A 21,457-nucleotide genomic window follows, 5' to 3' on the forward strand; every position below is an offset into this window, starting at 1 on the left:
AAGGCTGCCTGGCATTGCCTGGTTGTAAGATACACTTAAATATGATAATTTAATGTATGCAGATTTAGTATTTATTATTATAGAGCCAATTCTCTATTGATTATCATATTGTACCTAATATAGAGTAGTGCCACCTTCTGGCGTGACCCAGTCGTAAAATGTTTTTTTAATTCATGCAGATTTCGTATTTATCATAGAGCTAATACTCCATTGATTATTATATTGTACCCAATATATAATAGGGATTTCAAAAGTTAAAAAAATGACTTGGGTACCATCAGCTAGATTCAAAACCGAAACATATAGCATTTCAGCCATAGTTGTTAAGTTCGAAAGTTTGTTAGAATGACGTCATGACGTTAAAATTTGAGACTGACAAATTCAGAGTTGTAGTATAATACAAGATTCAAGCAAGCAAGGACGGTACACAGAGTTTTATAATTATTAAGATATGTTATATAATGACATGATATCAAAGTAAATCTTTAACAAAGCCAAAAACCTATCAATATAAAAGCTCAACACTATTAAGAGGAGCAAACAATATATATATTATTTATTTCTCTGTGGGCTTTAGATTCTTTGAAAAATTAAACCCTTATTGAAACTTATTTGAATGTTCTATTAACACATCGATTTTTATAACGCACAAATATTGATTTATATATGCATATAAGATATATTTAGAAGATATGAAATACAAGACACTAGCTCATTTTTCTAGCTTAATGTCGCTTCAGAGAAATGGCAAACCTACTGGAATGAACACCCTAACAATAAACTTCACGAAATCATGCCAAAAATAAAAAAAACAAGAACAAAATATGAAACTAAACAGAAAAGAAAAGTCAAACTAACAAGAATAAAAATAGGCCATACTCACTTAACCCAATCATATCTCTTAAAAAAGAAAGCCAACCCATCTGTATACCTTGTCAAACACCACTCACTATCAAACACATATTAATTGAATGAATCGATTCTACAAAGAAAACAATATTAAAGAGTTATTTGATAAAAACAATCCCCACACCATACTCCAATCTTAAAAAAATTTAAAAAGAACCCTTTATATAACGATCCTGGATATAACCTAAAACTATATCCAATGGTGAGGCCCCACCTTGCGGGCCTTGAGGAGTGTGGAGCCACCCTTTTATTGCCATTGCTCCCAGGTCCACTCTGACCCGGAGTGGTAGTACCTGTTAGTGTCCTAACTATGGGTTAAATAGAATCTGACTTTAAAAAAAAAAATACTCCATTAAAAATCGTTCCTCAAAATAATTAGATTCAGCATTAAATAACCTGAAAAAGGTTGATATGCCATAAAACAAAAACAACCAACTTAATGTTGCTTCACAAATTTGCCTACTTGAAATACATGAAACCAAAATGTTAAATATTAAACATTTCATAAGTTTGTTGTCAATGTTCACATTTATTCATATAAAGAGGTTAACATCTTGGTAATTTCAATACAAATCTATTTATCTTTTCAATAAGAGCACCAAGAAATGCAGAAAAAGCAAACCAATTTGCCTGTCAACCTCTACCTTTTCTGAACTCTTATGCCTGATATATCTTCTTTCTATTTATTTTAATTTTCATGGGAGGTGATTTAAATCGGCAATTATTTGGAGAAAGGTTTAATAATGTATCTTTTGTTGTTGTTTTTTTTTTTAATTAAATCATATTAATTTATTGTATTATTAAAAACACTATTGTGTGTGTGTGTGTATATATATATGGAAAAAGTAGAGCAATAAATTTCTAAATCTATAACACTAAACATTAATTTATTATGTATTGTTTAAGAAATAGCTTTGAATGTGCCTAATTTGCATAACTATGTCTTTGGAGCATTTGTTTCTAGCATAGGAGTAAAATGCCATCCAGGTAGTTGTCACACAACTTTGATTTTAAATACCTTTTAGTATTAGAAGTATAGTCTCCTTGCTTTAAAGGTATACGAAATTTGAATTGTTAAAAAAAGCTGTTAGAAAATCATACAATGCATTTTTTTTTAAAATTTAATTTTCAACCATATACATCATCAGAATTAAAGATAAGAGATATTGTATACTTTTTGCTGTTGTTTAAACCACCATTTTTTTTTTTTTTTTTTTTTTTTTTTTTTTTTTAAATGCTTTCAGTCTGTGTAGATGTTAAAACAGATTCAGGATGAAAACTTACTTAATCAAGAATTTGCGTGTGAATTACAAATGGAGTTTCTTTTTTTGTTTTAGAAGCACGGTTTATATACAGAAAATTTGAATAAAAACAAAGCAATATTTTTAAAACAAGAACACTATTTGTAATTCACTTGGCACAGGCACACGTGAGTTCTTGAACTGTCATCCTAAATGCATTTCAACATCACACAGATTGACCCCCCCCCAATATGATTTTAAAAAGGGGGAGGGTGGTATGATGCTATATCTTTTATTTTTAATTTTGAGAAGGGCATAGTCAAAAATTGAAAAAGTAAAGGAAAAAGAATGGAAGTATATTTTATTTTGGGAAACGTGTTTTACGAATGTATGTTAAGTTGACGGGTCAGATGTGGGCCTTGTGTTGTTTACTACTGGTCAAACTGTTCACCAGATTTTAATTATTATTGAACTCTACTAATGTATTGAGCACTGTTGACATAAACACTGGAAAATCCTTTAAAAAATTATTTTGATATACATATATATATATATATATATATATATATATATATATATATATATATGGAATGGCGTACAATGTTAGCCTAGGAAATTAATTTAAAATGTGGAAATATAGTGTAAAGCTTCCTTTAACATATTTCTCGTTGTGGTAATGGTTGATTTAAATTTGGTAGAATGTGTAATATCAGATAGAATAAAACGGATGCACAGAAACCTGCCAAACTTTTATATACAAAATATATATCACTTGTTATATCTGAAAAAGAATAATGTGTACATAAAATTGATATAAAACTGAATAATTTCTAATACAAAACTGGTATTTTTGATGTTTTCTTTATTTTTTTTGTTCACAAGAATTGATGAGAAAAATGTAACTGTTGAGTTGCCTTTTTTCTTTCTAAAATGTTTGTTTAAATGAAGACTTGCTGCTGCCTACATGTATGGGGGGGGGGAAACGGATCTATGAAAACAATGCGGTCCTTGTTCGTTTTTTTTTATATTTTGTCTTTATTATTTGGAAGATCCGATTTTTTCTATTTACAAGAGAAAAAAAAATGCACAAGATAGTGGGAAATAAGGAACAGGTGGTGTGGTCAACAATCTTAGGAATATTTACAATAGAAAATATAGACATAAGGGGAAGAAATAACAAAGTTATTTGGCCTTTGGGTCGAGATCAAAGTGTAGTGTTTTAAAAATTGGGCGTTACTAGGACGTCCCCCAATATGAAAGGGTGAATGCGGTATTATGGTGAAAGAAGATACTAGCTGGGAGAAACTTTTGACTTTGTTTAGTTCTGGAGTGACAAGGATGACCAACGACCCCCAAAATCCCCCCTTTTGAGTTGGCCATGTGCCTAAGTTTTTTGTTCATCGTTAATTTTGACTGTATTTTTTAACATGAATAAAAGATTTAATATCTCAAAGTGTAGTATCTGTTCCGGCAGATACTGCAAGCTATGACTAGCTATGACTAGATGTGGGGGCAACCCCACATGTCTGACCTTTAACCAGCTCCCATTTCCCACCTCTCGGGAGCTGGTCCCCTTTTTCCCTTCCCCCTCCCTTCACTCCTCACATTAAAAATCGGCCTTGTGCCTAATTTGCTCGGTGGGGGAGCAAATAAATACCATCTGTTCTTCAGATCTACACTTCAATTTCTTGTTCTCTGTCAGTGGAGGAGAAATCCTTCACGACTGAAACAATTTTTATTTTTGTTCCTTTTCGCCACATTAAAAAACGACCCTGGTGTCTAACTCTGTCCCGTGGGGAGGCATTGTAAATAGGAACAAAGGTTACTGGGTCAGCGTTTTTATTATTATTTATAAGAGATGTTGAGTAAAAACCAGGGAGATGGGAAATGCAACAATTCTTTGTAAGCTGGTTTAATGGGTCCAAAAAAGGTCCGCAAATGATGTTGCAGAATATTTAGTACTTGTTAATCGATTTTTTTTTTATGTCATTTTAAGCAAAAAAAAAATATTACATACTTAATTGTCATGCTGAAAATAGTAATATATCCAAGAATTACAAAAAATCATTGAATAAAATAATTATTTCTAGTTAAAAGTAATTTTTATGGAAAATTAAGTAAAATCGCATTTTTCTTGGACGTTATAAAGTAGGAAGTAGAAGGCTATACACAGGGGACATAACTCCGAAACGAATATTTTAGATTACTTATGCATGGCTGTAATATTTGTTGTCTATAGCGATAGACTTTTTTTTTTTTATTAAAAGAATAGCAATTGTTCTACTCTGTGAATTTTCGTAATTTCTGGATGTATTACTATTTTCGACATGACCATTAAGAACGTAATATTGTTTTTGCTTAAAACAATATATTAAAAAAAAAAAAAAAAGTGATTCGGCGACTATAGTTTAACAAGCACTAAATATTCAATAATTTATGGTGAAGATGTGTACGTTCACTGCACAGGCTGTGACTGTACATCCGTTATGCTGGTTCAGTCATTGCTCGATACTGACACCAGTTACTGTGTTACTTGTTTAGTCTTAGTGCTACAACAAAAGAATTCTCTCTATATATATAAAATCATAACTCCAGTTTAAAACAAGTAACAACAGTTTTTAGATATCCATCCTTTTCGCCTTGCAAGGGATAAAGATGAGTTACTATAGTTTGGTTATAAGGATAACACTACAGACATGGTTGAGAAAGTTACAGGGTGACACAAACAAAAAAAAGGGTCATCATCAAAAATCGAATAACTTGCTAAATTTTATTTAGATCGACACAAAACTTCAGCTACAGTAGGTCAAACCTATGTAGCAGACAACTCCAAAGTTTCAAGTTTGTACTACAAAAACTCTTTGTTTCACTAACGCTCAAAAAATGTGCTTCAAATAAGATGAGTTTCTTACTGCAGCAACGTTGTGTGGCATCTTTGCTGACTTCGGTCATCCACAATGTGATTGTCGGTTAGTGTCTTTCTTTATCTTTGAGATTATGCACAATTGCACGGGTTCTGAATTTGTTGTCATGACATCTAAAACGTTCTTTGAATCGCAATTGAGTTGCGTAGATAGACTTCAGCCAAAAATATGCGTCAACTATAAATGCCTTTTCCTTACTAGTCCATAACATCTCAAAGGTCAAATTTGGTGGAGTCTTAGATTATTAATCCTTGGTAAATCTGAAAAATAAAAAGAATCAATTAATTATTTCAAAAGTTATTCGGGTGATGATCGTTTCTTTTGTGTCACCCTGACACAAAAGAAATAGACAAGAATACAAAAATGTTTTGTCAGTAGACATTAAGTCTATCATCCCATCTATCCTCGCCGTGACTAATGGCACAAAGAAAATATGATGCCTTGGCATGTTTACATATTTTTTTTTTCATTGACTGTAGGTAAAACAGTTTGTGTGGAAGTACATCCGATGCATAAGTGTTCTGACCAGACCACGTATCAATTACTCTGCAATTGTGAACACGAAAAATAGATTGAAATGATATAACTGCTATATTACTTCCTACTTAGGCTTATAGCCAATAAATACATGAAATGCTTATATTACGTGGTCGTAGTATAACAGCTTATAACTAACGTTAGGACAATAAAATATTATTTTCGTTGTTTTCACTCTAGAGTATATATTCGACACAGTTAATCAACTGAGAAGCCCACCACTCTATATAAAAACATACCATATCAATGGATATATACTCCAGAGTCAAAATAATGAAAGGAATATTCAGTTGTCCTAGCCCTACTTATAACTAATGGTGATTCTGTCTTGTATTTGTATTTCTCTAACTGCTACAATACCAACATTTTTTTTTTGCAACCCCCCCCTCACTTCTTCCTTTTGATTACTTTTCTTCCTTTTCTATCTCTCTCATATCTTATGTTTTCAAGTATAAATAAATATTCAACAAGAATAATTCGTTTCTTATTAAATCTTTTGAATAATAAAAGACGAAATATAAAATCTCACCAAGTGAGTTAATTTGATTTCATTTTGTTGTTAGTTAAAGAGAAATAGACAACTTGATGGTGGCTTCCGGTTATGAATTTGGAAAATGAAATAAGCACTGTTTATTAGAAAATGATGCTTTATGATTCATTTTCGTCTGCTTGGTTTGACAAATTTTAATTTTACTTTTTCGGACTCCTATGAATCAGCCATTGAGAAAATTTGCAAAGAATTAATTCCAGCGTTAGAACTTTGCTTCAGAAACATATCGTTAAGAAAACTAACTCTTGAAATAGCTGAAAATATGTAGACTATAAAATGGATGGGAAAGTTTTATCTGTAATTTGAAAATTACAAAATATTCAATTACAAAAAAAAAAAAAAAAAAGTTTAATTCTATTTTTATGTGTTAATAAAAATAAAAAAAAATAACCTAAAATAACAGTTTTCTGGTTACACTTCTTTTTTATTTATTTATTTATTTTATTTATTTATTTATTTATTTTTTTTTTCAAATTCAAAACCAGAAGCTGCCATCAATTAGCCTATTTCAATTTTCCTTATATCTGTTTTTTTTTTGTTTTTTTTTTTCTCCATTTTATTCAAATGTGTGTTTTTTTTGTTGTTTTTTTCTACATTCACACAAATATAGAGAAAAGGAATCAATGCAAAAGTGGATGACCATCAACTACATTTTTGGTCAACTAATATTTATTCACGTGTATTAAAAAAGAAAAAAAAGAAAATTATTAAAGTAAAAAAAAAAACATTTTTGATCACATATAACGGTGGTAGTGGAGGTCATTTGAATGGGTGCAAAGAAAGTAAATAAGGGCTATTTAGTTCTCTCCCACTGCAAGACCTGTGACACTAGATTAGGATTGAGAAGTCAGCATCCTCAAAGAGGGGCGCTCTGACATGCAAAAACTGCTTGGGCAGTCCAGTCGGCATTCCCTGGTAAGGGCGCCTCAGATAATTAGCAATAAACTAACCCTTTCTCAAAGCCTGGAAGGGTGGAGCTCCTAGAACTGTATAGAACCAGCATTACACTGCAATCAACAGGGACCAGATCATTATAAGAATGATATAATCTGTTGATTTGGAGTCCGGGAATAAAAATCCCTAAGAAAGTAAATAGGGATTATAAATGAAGTTGTAAATAACACATTTAGATAAGATTAATTAAAAATGGTGACCGTCTTGGTCCCATAAGGTAGAAGGTACACACAAGGGAGGATGTGTCCCCCGCCCCTATCATCCCATTGTCAAATTGGTAGAAGAGCTGTGCCCAACCGAGGAAATTTTTTTACAATTGGCCACTAGCATCTCTTTTTTATTTTTTTAGTTTATTTTATTTATAACTTAAAATTTTTTTTTTAGTTTATTTTATTTATAATTTAAAAATGTTTTCATTTTATTTTATTTATAACTTAAAAATTTTTTTTAGTTTATTTTATTTATAACTTAAAAAATTTTTTATTTTATTTTATTTATAACTTAAAATTTTTTTATTTTATTTTATTTATAACTTAAAAAAATTTTTTAGTTTATTTTATTTATAACTTAAAAAAAATTTTTATTTTATTTTATTTATAACTTAAAAATTTTTTTTAGTTTATTTTATTTATAACTTAAAAATTTTTTTTAGTTTATTCTATTTATAACTTAAAAAATTTTTTTAGTTTATTTTATTTATAACTTAAATATTTTTTTTAGTTTATTCTATTTATAACTTAAAAAATTTTTTTAGTTTATTTTATTTATAACTTAAAAAATTTTTTTTAGTTTATTTTATTTATAACTTAAAAATTTTTTTTAGTTTATTTTATTTATAACTTAAAAACTTCCATGTTTAAAAATAATGTGTCCTCTATAGTATCAGACCTGACGTGATGGAATGGTTAATTGTAGGTATAGTCAGCTTCATACCCTCCAAAATATTCCAACAAAAACTTAACAGCCAGCCATGGTTCTTTCCAGAATGTGTTGCTGCCATTGCACACAGAAATTACTTTTTCTATTGCTTCCAGCATAATAGATGTATTGAGACTAAAGCCACTTTCAAGACTGCCAGCAACCACTGTAAAAGAGTAATAAAGAACGCGAGAAAGTTGTATGCTCAGTCCGTCAAGTTCAAAGTAGCTGAGCAACGGCTTTGTTCCCACCAGTTTTGGCAAATAGGTTCCTGAACAGAAGCGTGTGCTCTATCCCAACCATCATCAATGGACCTGAGGTAATCTCGTCAGCATCAGACAAAGCCAGACTCTTTGTCAAGAACTTTGCAGCTAATTCTACGTTATGGGACCAAGGCTGTCATCAAACCCCTTATTTCCGCTTGTATCAGAAAAGAAGCTATGCGACATACAAATATCTGTGCATGATATTGCCAAGCTAATCAAGAACCTTGATTCCAGTAAAGCAACTGGCCATGACGGCATTCCATTTATAATGTTGAAAAAGCTTCAACCATAACTTGCCCCCATACTTACAAAACTGTTTAAGCATTGTCTTAAGGAGAATTGCTTCCCAACACCCTGGAAAACCTCATCAGTATGCCCTGTATTTAAGAATTCAGGTGATCAGTCATCTTCCTCTCAGTACAGACTAATTAGTCTCCTGTGTGTCATGAGTAAGTTGCTGGAATCTGTATTAAATAGAGAAGTAATCAACCATCTCAGCAAAAATAACCTTCTTAGTGACATGCAATATGGTTTCTGTTCTGCTAGATCTACAGCAGATGTGCTAACAGTTAATGAATCTCTTGACAGAGGCTTCCATTCTAGGGCAATTGCTCTTGACATATCAAAGGCTTTTGATAGGGTATGGCATAAAAGTCTACTTCATAAGATATCCAGTTACAGTATAACTGAAAATGTTTTTTCAATTATTAAATCATTTCTCTTTGATAGATTCATAAGAGTAGTGGTTGATGGGCAGAAATCAGAAGCTCATACTATTAATGCTGGAGTCTCTCAGGGGTCCATCCTGGGCCCAACTCCTCCTGATCTACATCAATGATCTTCCAAATAACATCCTAAGATCATTTATTGACATCTATGCTGACGACGCTACCATCTATGGCAACACATCAAAGGCTGTAAATGACCAAGTTCTTTCTGAGTCTTTCTTCTCTGATCTTGAGCACATGGTACAATGGGGAAAGTGGTGGCTGGTTACTTTTAATGCACCAAGCTCCTATCTTTTCATCATCAACGCTCTGATCCCTATCTGGCATCAATTAAAATGAATGGCTCTCGTCTTGGGGAGGCTCCATGTTTTGACAAACATCTTGGCTTGACTTTTACTCCTGATCTGAAATGGAGCACATACATCAAATCCCTAGCCAAGGTCACTGGAAAAATGGTAGGATTCTACTACCGCTCCAGTAGATATCTCACTCCTGATGCAATTCTCTACCTATATAAAAGCCAGTCCAATGATGGAGTACTGTTGTCACATCTGGGCAGGAGCTACTAGAAGCAGCTTATCCTGCCTTGACAGAGTTCAAAACAGACTTTGTAGCTTAGTGGGGGATGCCCTTTTCTCTTCCCTGCAACCTCTTTCCCACAGAAGAGACGTTGCAAGCCTGTCTCTGTTTTATCGTTATTTCCATTGCAAGTGCTCGTCTGAGCTCCAATCTATAGTCCCCCACTCGCCAAACTTTCACAAAAAACATTCATCTAGCCAAACCACTATCAATAATTTTCCCCACTCTTTATCTGTGCCTAAACCTAAATGTACATTCCATGAACAAAGCTTCTTTCTTAGAATTGCACACCTGTGAAACTCTCTTCCGTTTGCCTGCTTTCCAGCTGACTACAATTTGATTGTCTTCAAGTCCAATTTGCAGAGTTCCCACTACTTATGATTACTATGCTATAATTCCACTGACTACTGTGCACCCATTAACCCTTATCCTCGAGTGACCTCCGGGCCTTGATAAGTGGTGATTCCTATGTTTAAACAAAACAGGCAGTAAGATGCCACATTTCAGCAATAGGGCAGAGGTTCAAGTTTAATTGCTAGTGCAGGAACTATTAGGTTGGCGACTCTTTTTTTGAACTATTGTTCAAAAAAGAAACTAGTTGCAGATGCACCAATGAGATGTGGCAGCAATACTCCATGCATGGCCAAAGAGTGGCTTTGTAGAGGTATAGGATACTCCCAGGTGTGAGTAACCTTTCAGCACAATAAAGAAAGCCCACCTTCTTCAGCACAGCCTTGGCAATGTATTTGTTCCAATTCATGTCGCCTGTAAATGTTAAGCCTAGGAGTTTGAACGAAGTATTTGAATGTAGAATGTTGCTTATTTTAGTGTAGGAGAAATGATCAAAGTTCTCAACTATAAGCATGTGTAAACTGAACATGAACAGTTATATACAAAAAAAAAAAAAAAAAAAAAAAGAAAGCTAGTAAACTGAGTAAAAAAATAAGATGCATGAATGAAATGAATCTCTGATGGATTTTAAGTTTTCAGCATGACTGTGGGAAATTATACACTGATGAAGCCTCTTCATAAATATTTGTGATACTTTATCTATCATAGAAATGTATGTTCCCAATATGAGTAAAAACGATGTTCTATTGATTAACTAACCTAGGTGCCTGGCGTTGTCTGGATGTTTGGAGGTGTGTGTTTAAAAAAAAAAAAAAAAAAGGTAGTAGGCAGGCAGGCTCGAACCTGTACTGCGAAGGAGGAAAAGAACGTAAAAAAAAAAAGTAATGTCTTTGCTATTGCGCCCATCGACAAACCGGAAGTGATGTAGGTTTAAATTAAGGCTAGACAATCGAAAAGAGGGGATGACTTTTGAAAATAATGTCGAAAAAAGCGACTCCTCCCTGTAGAAAAGTGCCCAGTTGAGGCTGAAGGAATTAATGTTTTGGGCCAATTCTTCGATATTTGTCGTCCGAAGGGTCGAGCTTCAAAATGATACCGATCTTGTGAAAATCCGTCACCTCTGTCGAAAGTTTTAGGCAGACATGCAAACATATATAACGTACATATATACATTCAAACAGACAAGTGAGATTTATATTGTAGATAGTTTATAGAAGCTCTAGCAATATACTATTGAGCTACTACATGAACCTTTGTGTTAACATATAAAATATAGATGTGTATCTATGAATATTGCAATAAATGAGTTGAAAAAACAGTAATGAATGAATATAAGAAGTCTTAATATGCCTGGAGAACATTTATTCTGCCAGGATTTACACAGAATTGAATCTCTGTATGGACTATGGTCGCCTAGTAGAAAAATAAATAAAGGGGAAGTAATTCACTTTTGGACGTGCATAAAAAGATTGAAGAGTTCAATTTTGCTTTTCATCACATTTTCCACCACTCAGGAAAGTTCAAGCTCGAATGTTTGTCTTGAGAGGGAGGGTTCCATGCACTCAGAGGTAGGTGGCTCTGCTTAAACTGAAAAAATAAAAAGAGAAAAAAACAAAAGTTCAACGCTAATAGTTTTCAGCTAAATACTGAGCATTTGAACAGATTCTCATAGAGCATCAGGGATTCAGCAGATCAGCATCTTTTGCAAATTTTCTCTGGCAATGATCTGAATTTGGGGGTGTTGGGAAGAGTAGGAATCGAATTATTAGTAGTGGCAGAGTAAGAGGAAATGTTTGATTAAAGAGCAACATTCACTATTAATTTTTTTTTTTTTACATAGGCATAACCACTTATCAAAGCCAGAGACCACTCGAGAATAAGGGTTAAGAGTGTACAGTAGTCAATTTGACAATATAATAATCGTTAGTAATGGAAATTCAGTAAATTTTTTAACTTAAGTGGAACGGCTCATCAAGAACTTGTTTACATTGGACTTGAAGACAACCATATTGTAGTCAGCTGGAAAGCAGGAAAATAGAAGACAATTCCACAAGCGTGCAGGTCTAAGAAAGAAGCTTTGTTCATGGAATCTACGTTTAGATTTAGGCACAGAGTGTGGGAATTATTGATAGTGTTTTCAGCTAGACGAGTGTTTCTTGTGAAAGTTTGGCGAGGGGGGACCAAAGATTGAGGCTCAGTCGAGCACTTGCCATGAAAATAACGATAAAGCAGAGACAAACTCACATCTCTTCTGTGCGATAGAGGTTGTAGGGAAGAGAAAAGGACATCTCCTACGAGTCTACGAAGTCTATTTTGAACTCAAGGCAGGACAAGTCCTTTCTAGCAGCTCCTGCCCAGATGTGGCAACAGTACTCTATCCTTGAACGTACTTGGCTCTTATATAGATAGAGAATTGCATCAGCAGTGAGATATCTTCTGGAGCGGTAGAAGGATCCCACCATTTTTCCAGTGGCCTTGGCAACAGATTTGATGTATGTGTTGCATTTCAGATCAGGAGTAAAGGTCAAGCCCAGAAGCTTGTCAAAACATGAGACCTCACCAAGACGAGAGCCATTCATTTCAATTGAAGCCAGATGGGGATCAGAACGTTGATGATGAAAAGATAGAAGCTTGGTTTTATATGCATTAAAAGTAACCAACCACTCCTTTCCCCGTTGTACCACGTGCCCAAGATCAGAGGAGAGAGAATCAGAGAGAACTTGGTCGGTTACAGTCTTAGATGTGCTACCATAGCTGGTTCTATCATATAGTGGAGATATGTCATCTCATCCATTATTAAAATGTACATTCCTATAGTTGGGGTTGACTTCAGGAACGTCAATGATCTTGACTAAGGGCTCATATTTCCTTCTGCATACATGACGATAACGTGATAACTGGCAATCTCATTTACTAAGTCTCTCATTTGAAGAAAAATATCCAGAGGAGTTAATCAGTTTATCAGTAGTGAATAATCCAAAAGTTTCTACATTGTGCTTTTCAGAAGATACTTCATCTTGGCATGCCATAAGGATTGAAAAAGCTCTTTAGTACCTTCCTCTAGTAAATGGGAAATTTCTGATTGAATAAATTTAGCATCAGGTAGGTTAAATATTTATTTTCAATAATAAATACAATTTTTATTAAAATATTTGGCATGAGGCTGAAAAGGATAGAGGGTGGTGGAGATGACAAACTAATGTTAACTATGTTAACCTAGCTAGTTCCCACATTCATTCTTCTCTCACCAAAATACCACATTTACATTATACATGCTTCTTCAGTCAACATGAAAAAGCGTGCCATGGCCTACCTACTTAAAGCACATATTTTTGACAATATGCAATGGGGGGGGGGGATAAAAATTTTATATACAAGAAAAACATAAAATACACAATGAAAAAATAGTGTTTAGTATCCCCTCTCCCCATTACTTAACTATGGCAGATACACTGATTTGCCAATCGAAAGAGTGATGCAGGCCCAAGTGCTTTATTAACTTGCATCTTTTATGAACATTGAGAAAAGTGACTTACATCTCTGGCCAGTCAAGTGATCTATCCACTTAATTGAGGACGGCATAGGAAATTAAAAATCTAAAATTGGGATGTAAAAAAGAAAAAGAATGAATGAGGAATGGGGAGAGACAAACTAAAAATGGGACCTAATTATATCATTCTACAAATAGTGAGAGATGAAAGGGGTTCTTCAAAAAATATTCTCAAAAATTTCGAAAGGTGACCCACATTTCTGGCAAATCAAGTGATCTGTTACCTCATTGAGGGAAGGGTAGGAAATACCTAAAATTGGGATGTGAACAAAAAAGAAGAAGAAAAGGAAAAGAGGAATGGGGAGGGGCAAACTAAGAATGGGACCTTGTTATATAATTCTACAAACAAGTTCTTGATGAACCGTTCCCCTTAAGTAATCCAATTTATCAAATTTCCACTACTAACGATTAATACGATATTATCCCATTGACTATTGTACACTCTTATCCTCGAGTGGCCTCTGGTCCTTGATAAGTGGTTACTCCTATGTATATATGTATATATATATATATATATATATATATATAAGAAAAAAAAAACAGTGAGAGATGAAAGGGGTCCGCTAAAAGGGATTTTTGCATAAGATAGCTGACATAGAAATTTATGCCCAAGAATGATTTCATAGCATAGGTTAGCCATGATCTATAGTTTAAGTTATACAACACAATATCAAAGAGCAGTTGACGAATGAGAATTGTCAACCATTATAATTCTCTCAGAACTTAGCATAAGTGTTAATCCCAACACCTTAACCTCTGTACAAATGAATGAAATTGTTTTTAGCTTCCTGTATCAATGAGCATCTCTATAGGCTCACTGATTTTCTCTCACAAAAGAACGAGATAGACTAAACAAAGAAGTTGCTTCTCTGGTGCCAATTCAACATAAATACGCCTGATAATCAGCAAAATCTCACCCCTTTGCTGTAGAGATCCCTAGATGTTGGAAGACTTTCTTAGATATGCAAAAAAAAAAAAAGAAAGAAAGAAAAAAAATTTGACAGAACTCCTTCTCCCCAATACCGCAATGCGTACCAACACCTCTTAACTTAAGCCGTAATTCACAACACTAACTCTCAACGTCTACACCCTCTCTTTCCCTATTTTTCTTGGACGTCAAGAACTCGACTCCTTGTTTTCTCCAATTCATTCCTCATATACAAATTAATGCTACATTTACATTAAGAATCCATTTACAGACGTAAGTTTTTCTTTTCTCCTTTTCCCTTCCCTACTCTCGTCACCTGACAGGGCTAACAGATGTACTGCCACTTGTGTAAGTAGTATCTTACATTACATTTCTTCTTCAACAGCTTCTTTCCTCCTTGCTATCTGTTTCCCTGGCTGTACCAACATGCTGAAATTTAAATGTAATGTGAACAACTCCCTACTGAGATTTCCCCTATGAATATGGCTCCCTAATTCGCAGTAACCCTTTATGTGTCATTGGCAATATGCCACGTTTGGGGTGGCTCGAAAAAAAATAAAATAAAAAAAAAATAAAATAAAATAAAGAAAGAAAGAAAGAAAATAAAATAAAGAAAAAAAAAAGTAATTCTTTTCTCTTTCCTTCCTGGCATTAAGTTGGACTTTGGCGAACCCAGTGTAACAAACATGAGAGAGAGAGAGAGAGAGAGAGAGAGAGATAATGTGTGTGTGTGTGTGTGTATATATATATATATATATATATATATATATATATATATATATAAATAAATGTTTAGAGGTACAGAATTTGTATATAGTTTTAAATAAAGTACTAGGCGGAAGTTTCTCGAGAGCTCTTTCGGCTATCATCTCGTCAGGAGTAAATCGATAGCAATCTAAATAATATTGTAACGAAAATAAAGAGTTCTATTGGGGAACTTATTAAATGTGCCAAACGTACGGGGACATTAATTAAATTTATTTATGTTTAAAAACGATTAAAATGTTGGCACAACGAGGGAGAAAAAAAAAAAAAAAAAAAGCGGGAGAAAAAATTCAAAGTTCCCCAAAGAGAAACAATGCGTTTGATGTTTCTTTTTGCCGGCACAAAGAAGGTTGACGCACCGCGATAGAGGCGGCCTTCAAAATCTTTAAATGGTTTTTGGAGTCCGCTCTATGTAGCACCTCGAACCAATCTATTTTATATCTATCGGCACAGCACAGGTTGTCAACCAAATGCTGGCCAATAGCAGAGTCCAAGGCTGCAGAAGGAGGGAGACCACCAGACCCCATCCTCCCTTGTCTGATCTGAATTTTCGTTACAATATTATTTAGATTGTTATCGATTTACTCCTGACGAGATGATAACCGAAAGAGCTCTCGAGAAACTTCCACCTAGTACTTTATTTAAAACTATATATATATATATATATATATATATATATATATATATATATTCTTTTTCCTTTTCCTTTCTTTCTCTTTTCCTTTTATTTTCCTTTTTATCTTTTTCACTTTTCTTTATTATTTTCAATTTTCCTCTTATCTTTTTCTTTTCTTCTTTTTATTGTAACCAGTTCAGTAGTTTCCGAGTTTTAATCGGAAATACAGAAATACAACTTGGCTTTAAGGGTGTATTTATTACTCTGCCACCACGAGAAATGTGACACTAAGATCGGAAAATATTAGAGGAGGGAGCAGCACTGCAGCAGCAGCACTCTGAAGTCTGACTCTGCAAAAGATTCCTGTGCCCAGCAGATACATCTCAGGCAGTTATGAATAAACTAACCTCTTTTTAAAGAGAAACAGCAAAGCCTGGGAGGGTGGACCTCCTAGAACTACACAGAACCAGCATTACACTGCAAATCAACAGGGAACAGGTCATTACAGGAATGGTCTTTTCTCTGTTTATTTGGGGGGGTCGATGATGTGAGAAAATAAAAATAAAAATAAAGATAAAAAAAGAAGATTGCTTACTTGGTGGCGCCGGCCTCGAGGGCGGAATTCTAATCTGAGTGGTTGAGAGGACGAGTCTCTTATAGACTTGGAGGAGTAGGGGGAGGCACAATTCTTCTGTTATAAAAGAATTGTGTCTCTGACTAGTACCAGTTGTTAATGACTTACTGGTGAACGGTTGGCACAACTTAGTTACTCGCTGCTCGCCGTACTACAATACTTGTTACTCGACCCAGTAGGGGGGGGGTCGCATAGGGCATCCTTTGCAACCCCTCGGAGCTTACGCTATCACCGGGTAATCTACTTTACCCTCTAAATAGTTTTTTTTCCACATCTTGCAAAGGATTTTCTGCTTACTCTTTCGTTGATTAACTACTGTCATGAACGTCACGAAAGAGCAGCTCCTACGCAGAAGGAAGTCATTGACTCAGAAGATTCAGGGACGACTGAAGATGTGCTGTGATGGAGTTAGGCCATCGGCGTACTCATTCTTAAGGATGGAGATTCGACAATTCATTGTCGAGTGAGAGACTTGTATCACACAGCTGGAGTTAGGCTCCTTTGATGAGAGTACACCTGCCGAGATTGAGGGTGCTTGGCTGCCTCAACTGAAGGATTATTATGAAGACTTGGGCGATTTAGATCAAGCATACCGACAGCCAGAGCCCAGCCCTTACTCAGAATCTGCCTTTGAGTTCTCAAGGGCTTCTGCAACTACCGGGAGAGGTTCTTCCTTCATTGTTAAACCCCCACGTATACAGATCACAGGGCCTACATTTAGCGGACAGGAAATGGAGTCCGACCGCATGAGTTTCAGAAACTTCTTGACTAGGTTTGAGAACTGGAATCTCTATTGCGTGTCTTTCAGGATGCAAAATATGCTTTGGCTGGCCAGTTTGAGACCGGAAGGGATTTAATACCGATCAAGGGAATAATTGGGTTAGACCTGATTGAACACCTGGACTCATTGAAGCTGATCCCGTGTTTGAATGGATGGGCCTTTGCAACCCCGCCTGGATTGGTCCCGTTCGGAGCAGTGGACTCTTTTTTCTTGGAAGATAAGCCCCTCTCTGAGGTTACTCACCTCTCGTTTGATTCGGTGATGGAACATACCCCCCAGGTCGATGCATCACATTTATGTTTTGTCCTTGAAACACAATCAACATACCTGGATCCCATGGCGGAGTGCTTTCCTGACAGTATGGTGCAAAGAGGACTAGAACAAATGTTTACATTGGAATCTCTGGGGCTTCCCAGTCAGGAGGACTTTTCTGATTACGATAAAGTGCAGATGAAGCGATTTGAGGAAACAGTAGAGCTTTGGGATGGAAGCTATTATGTGGAGCTCCCCTGGCATCACGATAGATTAGCCAGAGTCCCCTCTAATCATGCAACTTCCTTGCATGTTTTAGACTGGGTGGCAGCAAAATTGACTAAAAGAAAAATATATGATGAATATTTGGAGGTGTTTCGTCAGCAACAGGAGGACGGTATAATTGAAGAGATTTTTGTCTCCCCTCAGGAGTTCGACAAATATGTGTGGATACCACATAGACCAGTTTTCAAGTCGGACCCTACGGCAACTACCAGGATCAGACCAGTGTTCAACTGTAGTTTGAAGACAGGAGATGGATTATCGCTGAACAAAGCAGCATATTCTGGCATTAACTTAACAGGGGACATCTTAAAGTTGTTGTTGGCCTTTAGAGCCAACAATTATGTGCTACTAGCAGACATTCGCCGAGCATTCCTAATGATTCGGCTTAAGCTGGAGGCGGATAGGAACCGGTTTTGCTTTTTTCTTAAGCAAGGAGATTGTTTGCGCTGCTTCCGCTATACCACCTTGATATTCGGATTTACCTCAAGCCCATTTGTGTTGGGGTGTATCTTAAAATTGCATGCGGCAAAATACCCTCAGGATGCTTGCCGCATGCAATTTTGGAGGACCGGTTTTATGTGGATAACCTTGTGGCATCCGTGGCAGGCGCAAGTGAGCTTACTACATGTATTCCCTTGTTAGAGAGCGTTTGCTGGAAGGGGGCTTTGTTATCCAGTCATGCAACTCAAACAGTCAGGCGCTCCGCACTAGGATGAAGGAGGATGGTACTCTAAGTATCCATGAAGAGGAGTGGGAGAGAGTACTGGGCTACCGATACTCCTCACATTCGGTAAAGTGCAATCCTGACGTGACAACTAAGAGAGGTGTTCTTTCCGAGTCAGCTAAGGTCTTCGATCCATTGTCCCTATGTCTCCCGGTTACTATCCGCAGTAGAGTGCTAATCAGGTCCATGTGGAAGAATGGTGCAGGTTGGGATGATCCACTCCAGCCGGCAATCTTGAGCGATTGGAGAGAACTAGCCAGGGACCTTTCAGGATTGAGTGACTTCCGTTTTTTGCGCAAGGCGCTTATGGCAGGGCTGCCTGGAGATATGTACCTGTTTTGCGACGCGTCCAAGGAAGCATATGGGTTTGCCGTGTATATCGTGCAAAATGGTCGGTCATCCTTATTATTTGCGAAAGCGAAGGTGGCACCTATGAAGGACAAGACTTTGCCTGTGTTGGAACTAATGGCCGTTTTCCTTGCCTTCAAGTGTCTCCCCACAATCCTAGACAATTGTGAAGGATTTGTCCCCGAGAATTTGTGTATAGCCACGGATGCACAGGTGGTCTTGTCCTGGATTTTATCTCAAAACATGGCTAGCAAAAATGTTTTTGCAAAAAATAGACTTAAAGACATTCTGCAGATGAAAGTGGAGTTGGAGTCTCGCTATGGCTTGAAGACTCTCTTCAGATATGTTGATAGTACACTCAACCCGGCGGATTTGTTAACAAGAGAATTAACATTGAGAAAGTTTCAATCTAAGATGGAATTTTGGTGTTCAGGCCCTTCCTGGCTATGCGAAGGAATATCTCAATGGCCAGGACAGGATATGCCCTGTTTGAGTGAGATATGCCAGCAAATGACCCGCAGTTCAGCGAATTGTTCTTTGATCCATGATCAAGAGTACACTTCCGCCATACCTTTTCAGAGGTTTTCCTCATTCTCTGGTTTACTGACTGTTACTGCCTTGGTGTTTAAGTTCCTAGCCATCTGATTTAATCGACAATGGGACTACAACTCTAAGACAGCGATCTACCTTATGAAGACAGTGCAACGGCAAGAATTTCCCGGGGAAGTGGAGTACCTAAAGGAGCCGAGTGGTAAACCCATGCCAGTTAGGGTTCGTGCTCTGGATCTTTTTCTGGATCCTGACGGCTTGATTCGATCTCGGGGAAGAATCAACCAATCTTCCCACTTTGGTTATGAAGTTAAAAACCCCATTCTGATAGGGAAACATCATCCTGTTACCAGACTCATCACTTTAGATTGTCATGAAAGGTGTTGCCACCTTGGAACTGGGTGAACTCTAGCGGAGTTGAGGCGAAGCGGTTATTGGGTCCCGCAGGGTCAACAAGCTGTGAATAAGGTACTGGCTGTTTGTGCCAGATGTAAACGTTATAATTCAACGCCAGTGACGCCGAATGCTGCTGCTGCCATGCCGTCGCACCGTACCGATTTCAGAGTCCCCTATCAACACACTGGGATTGATTTTACTGGCCATCTTTGGGTGAGTGATGGGAAACGAGATACGAAAATGTACTTGCTCCTGTTCACTTGCTTGAATATCAGAGCAATACACATTGAAGTAGTTCCCGACAGGAGCGTACCCTCTTTCTTCCAGGCACTGGTTCAATTTACTAACCGATATGGCGTTCCCGAAACCCTTTATAGTGACAACGTGAAAACGTTTATAGGGAGTGGAAAGATTTTCGACCGTGTCTCTCTTTTTACGGACTATCAAAGAAAATACAGTCCTTGTAAGTTAAAACTTAAAACCATTCCCTTGTTCTCTCCTTGGTATGGAGGAACATGGGAGCGATATATCAAGACCATGAAGAACTGCCTATTTAAGATTCTTGGCAGGGGTAGATTGGATTACTTTACCCTTCTGACAGTGTTATCGGATATTCAGAGGTCTTACTTACCAGGTGTCAGCCGACAAAAATGCTACTCCAATTACCCCCAATATGTTCCTTAAGCCCAATCAGAGCCTCGGGCTATTGATACGACTGGATAGAGAGGATAGAACAACCTTGTTGCCTCCCAGCAGGGAGAGGCTAATTCAAACCTTGGAACTTAGGGACTAATGTCTGACAGATTTCCACAAACTATGGTATGAGGAGTACCTGCTAGAGCTGGGAAGGAAGATTCCTGGTCGATCCCGACTCAGTACAAGAACCCGCCTCCAGAAGGATGATGTTGTGCTGATTAAGAGTCCTTTGAAACCCAGACCGTTTTGGGTCTTAGGAACTATTACTTAACTGATTCCAGGCCATGATGGTGTCGTTAGAGCAGCACGCGTTCAAAAAGGGGGAGGGCTTGGAGGAAGTACATTCCCTGAAACATCTGTACCCCTTAGAGCTTTCTAGGACTCCTGAAGGACCTCCTGTTGCGGAGGGAGGGGAGACGTTGGGTTCACCCCCTAGTGTTGAGGAGCAGGTCTGGTTGTGTCCCCTGTGCAGCTCTCCGCAGCAGAATCAGAATATGATCGGGTGTGACTCGTGCGACGATTGGTACCATTTCCGATGTGTCGGTATTGACTCAGAACCTCCCAACAGGCAAAAGTGGTATTGCCCAGAATGCGCGCCCCTGAAAAAACGACGGGGTAGACCTAGCCTGCTGCCTGCTTGATTAATATCTGGACTGATCGACTACTGCTATATTGTACTAACAATTGTTTTGATTAAGTATTTTGGTGGTCTGTCATTTTGATGTAACTTTTTTCTTTTTCTTTTCTCTCTTCTACCTTTTGTTTTGTTTTTTTTCTCTCGTTTTTGTCGGGAGTGTGTGAGAAAATAAAAATAAAAATAAAAAAAGAAGATTGCTTACTTGGCGGCGGAATTCTAATCTGAGTGGTTGAGAGGACGAGTCTCTTATAGACTTGGAGGAGTAGGGGGAGGCACAAAAAAATCGTGTCTCTGACTAGTACCAGTTCTGTTAATGACTTACTGGTGAACAGTTGGTAC

At 36.6% G+C, this 21,457-nt stretch overlaps 1 long non-coding RNA gene across 1 annotated transcript; it reads right to left on the reverse strand.

The window, feature by feature from the left end:
- Positions 1-1,616: 1,616 nt before the first annotated feature.
- LOC145242220 (uncharacterized) lies at positions 1,617-21,453 on the reverse strand. The gene is made up of 2 exons (XR_013862670.1): positions 21,321-21,453; positions 1,617-5,334 (listed from the first exon to the last, which is right to left on the reverse strand). It is a non-coding gene; the product is annotated as an uncharacterized LOC145242220 (long non-coding RNA).
- Between the last annotated feature and the right edge of the window lie 4 nt (positions 21,454-21,457).

Source organism: Euprymna scolopes, chromosome 21 (assembly GCF_053919585.1).
Source record: "Euprymna scolopes isolate OS-2025 chromosome 21, ASM5391958v1, whole genome shotgun sequence".
Lineage (NCBI taxonomy): Eukaryota > Metazoa > Mollusca > Cephalopoda > Sepiida > Sepiolidae > Euprymna > Euprymna scolopes.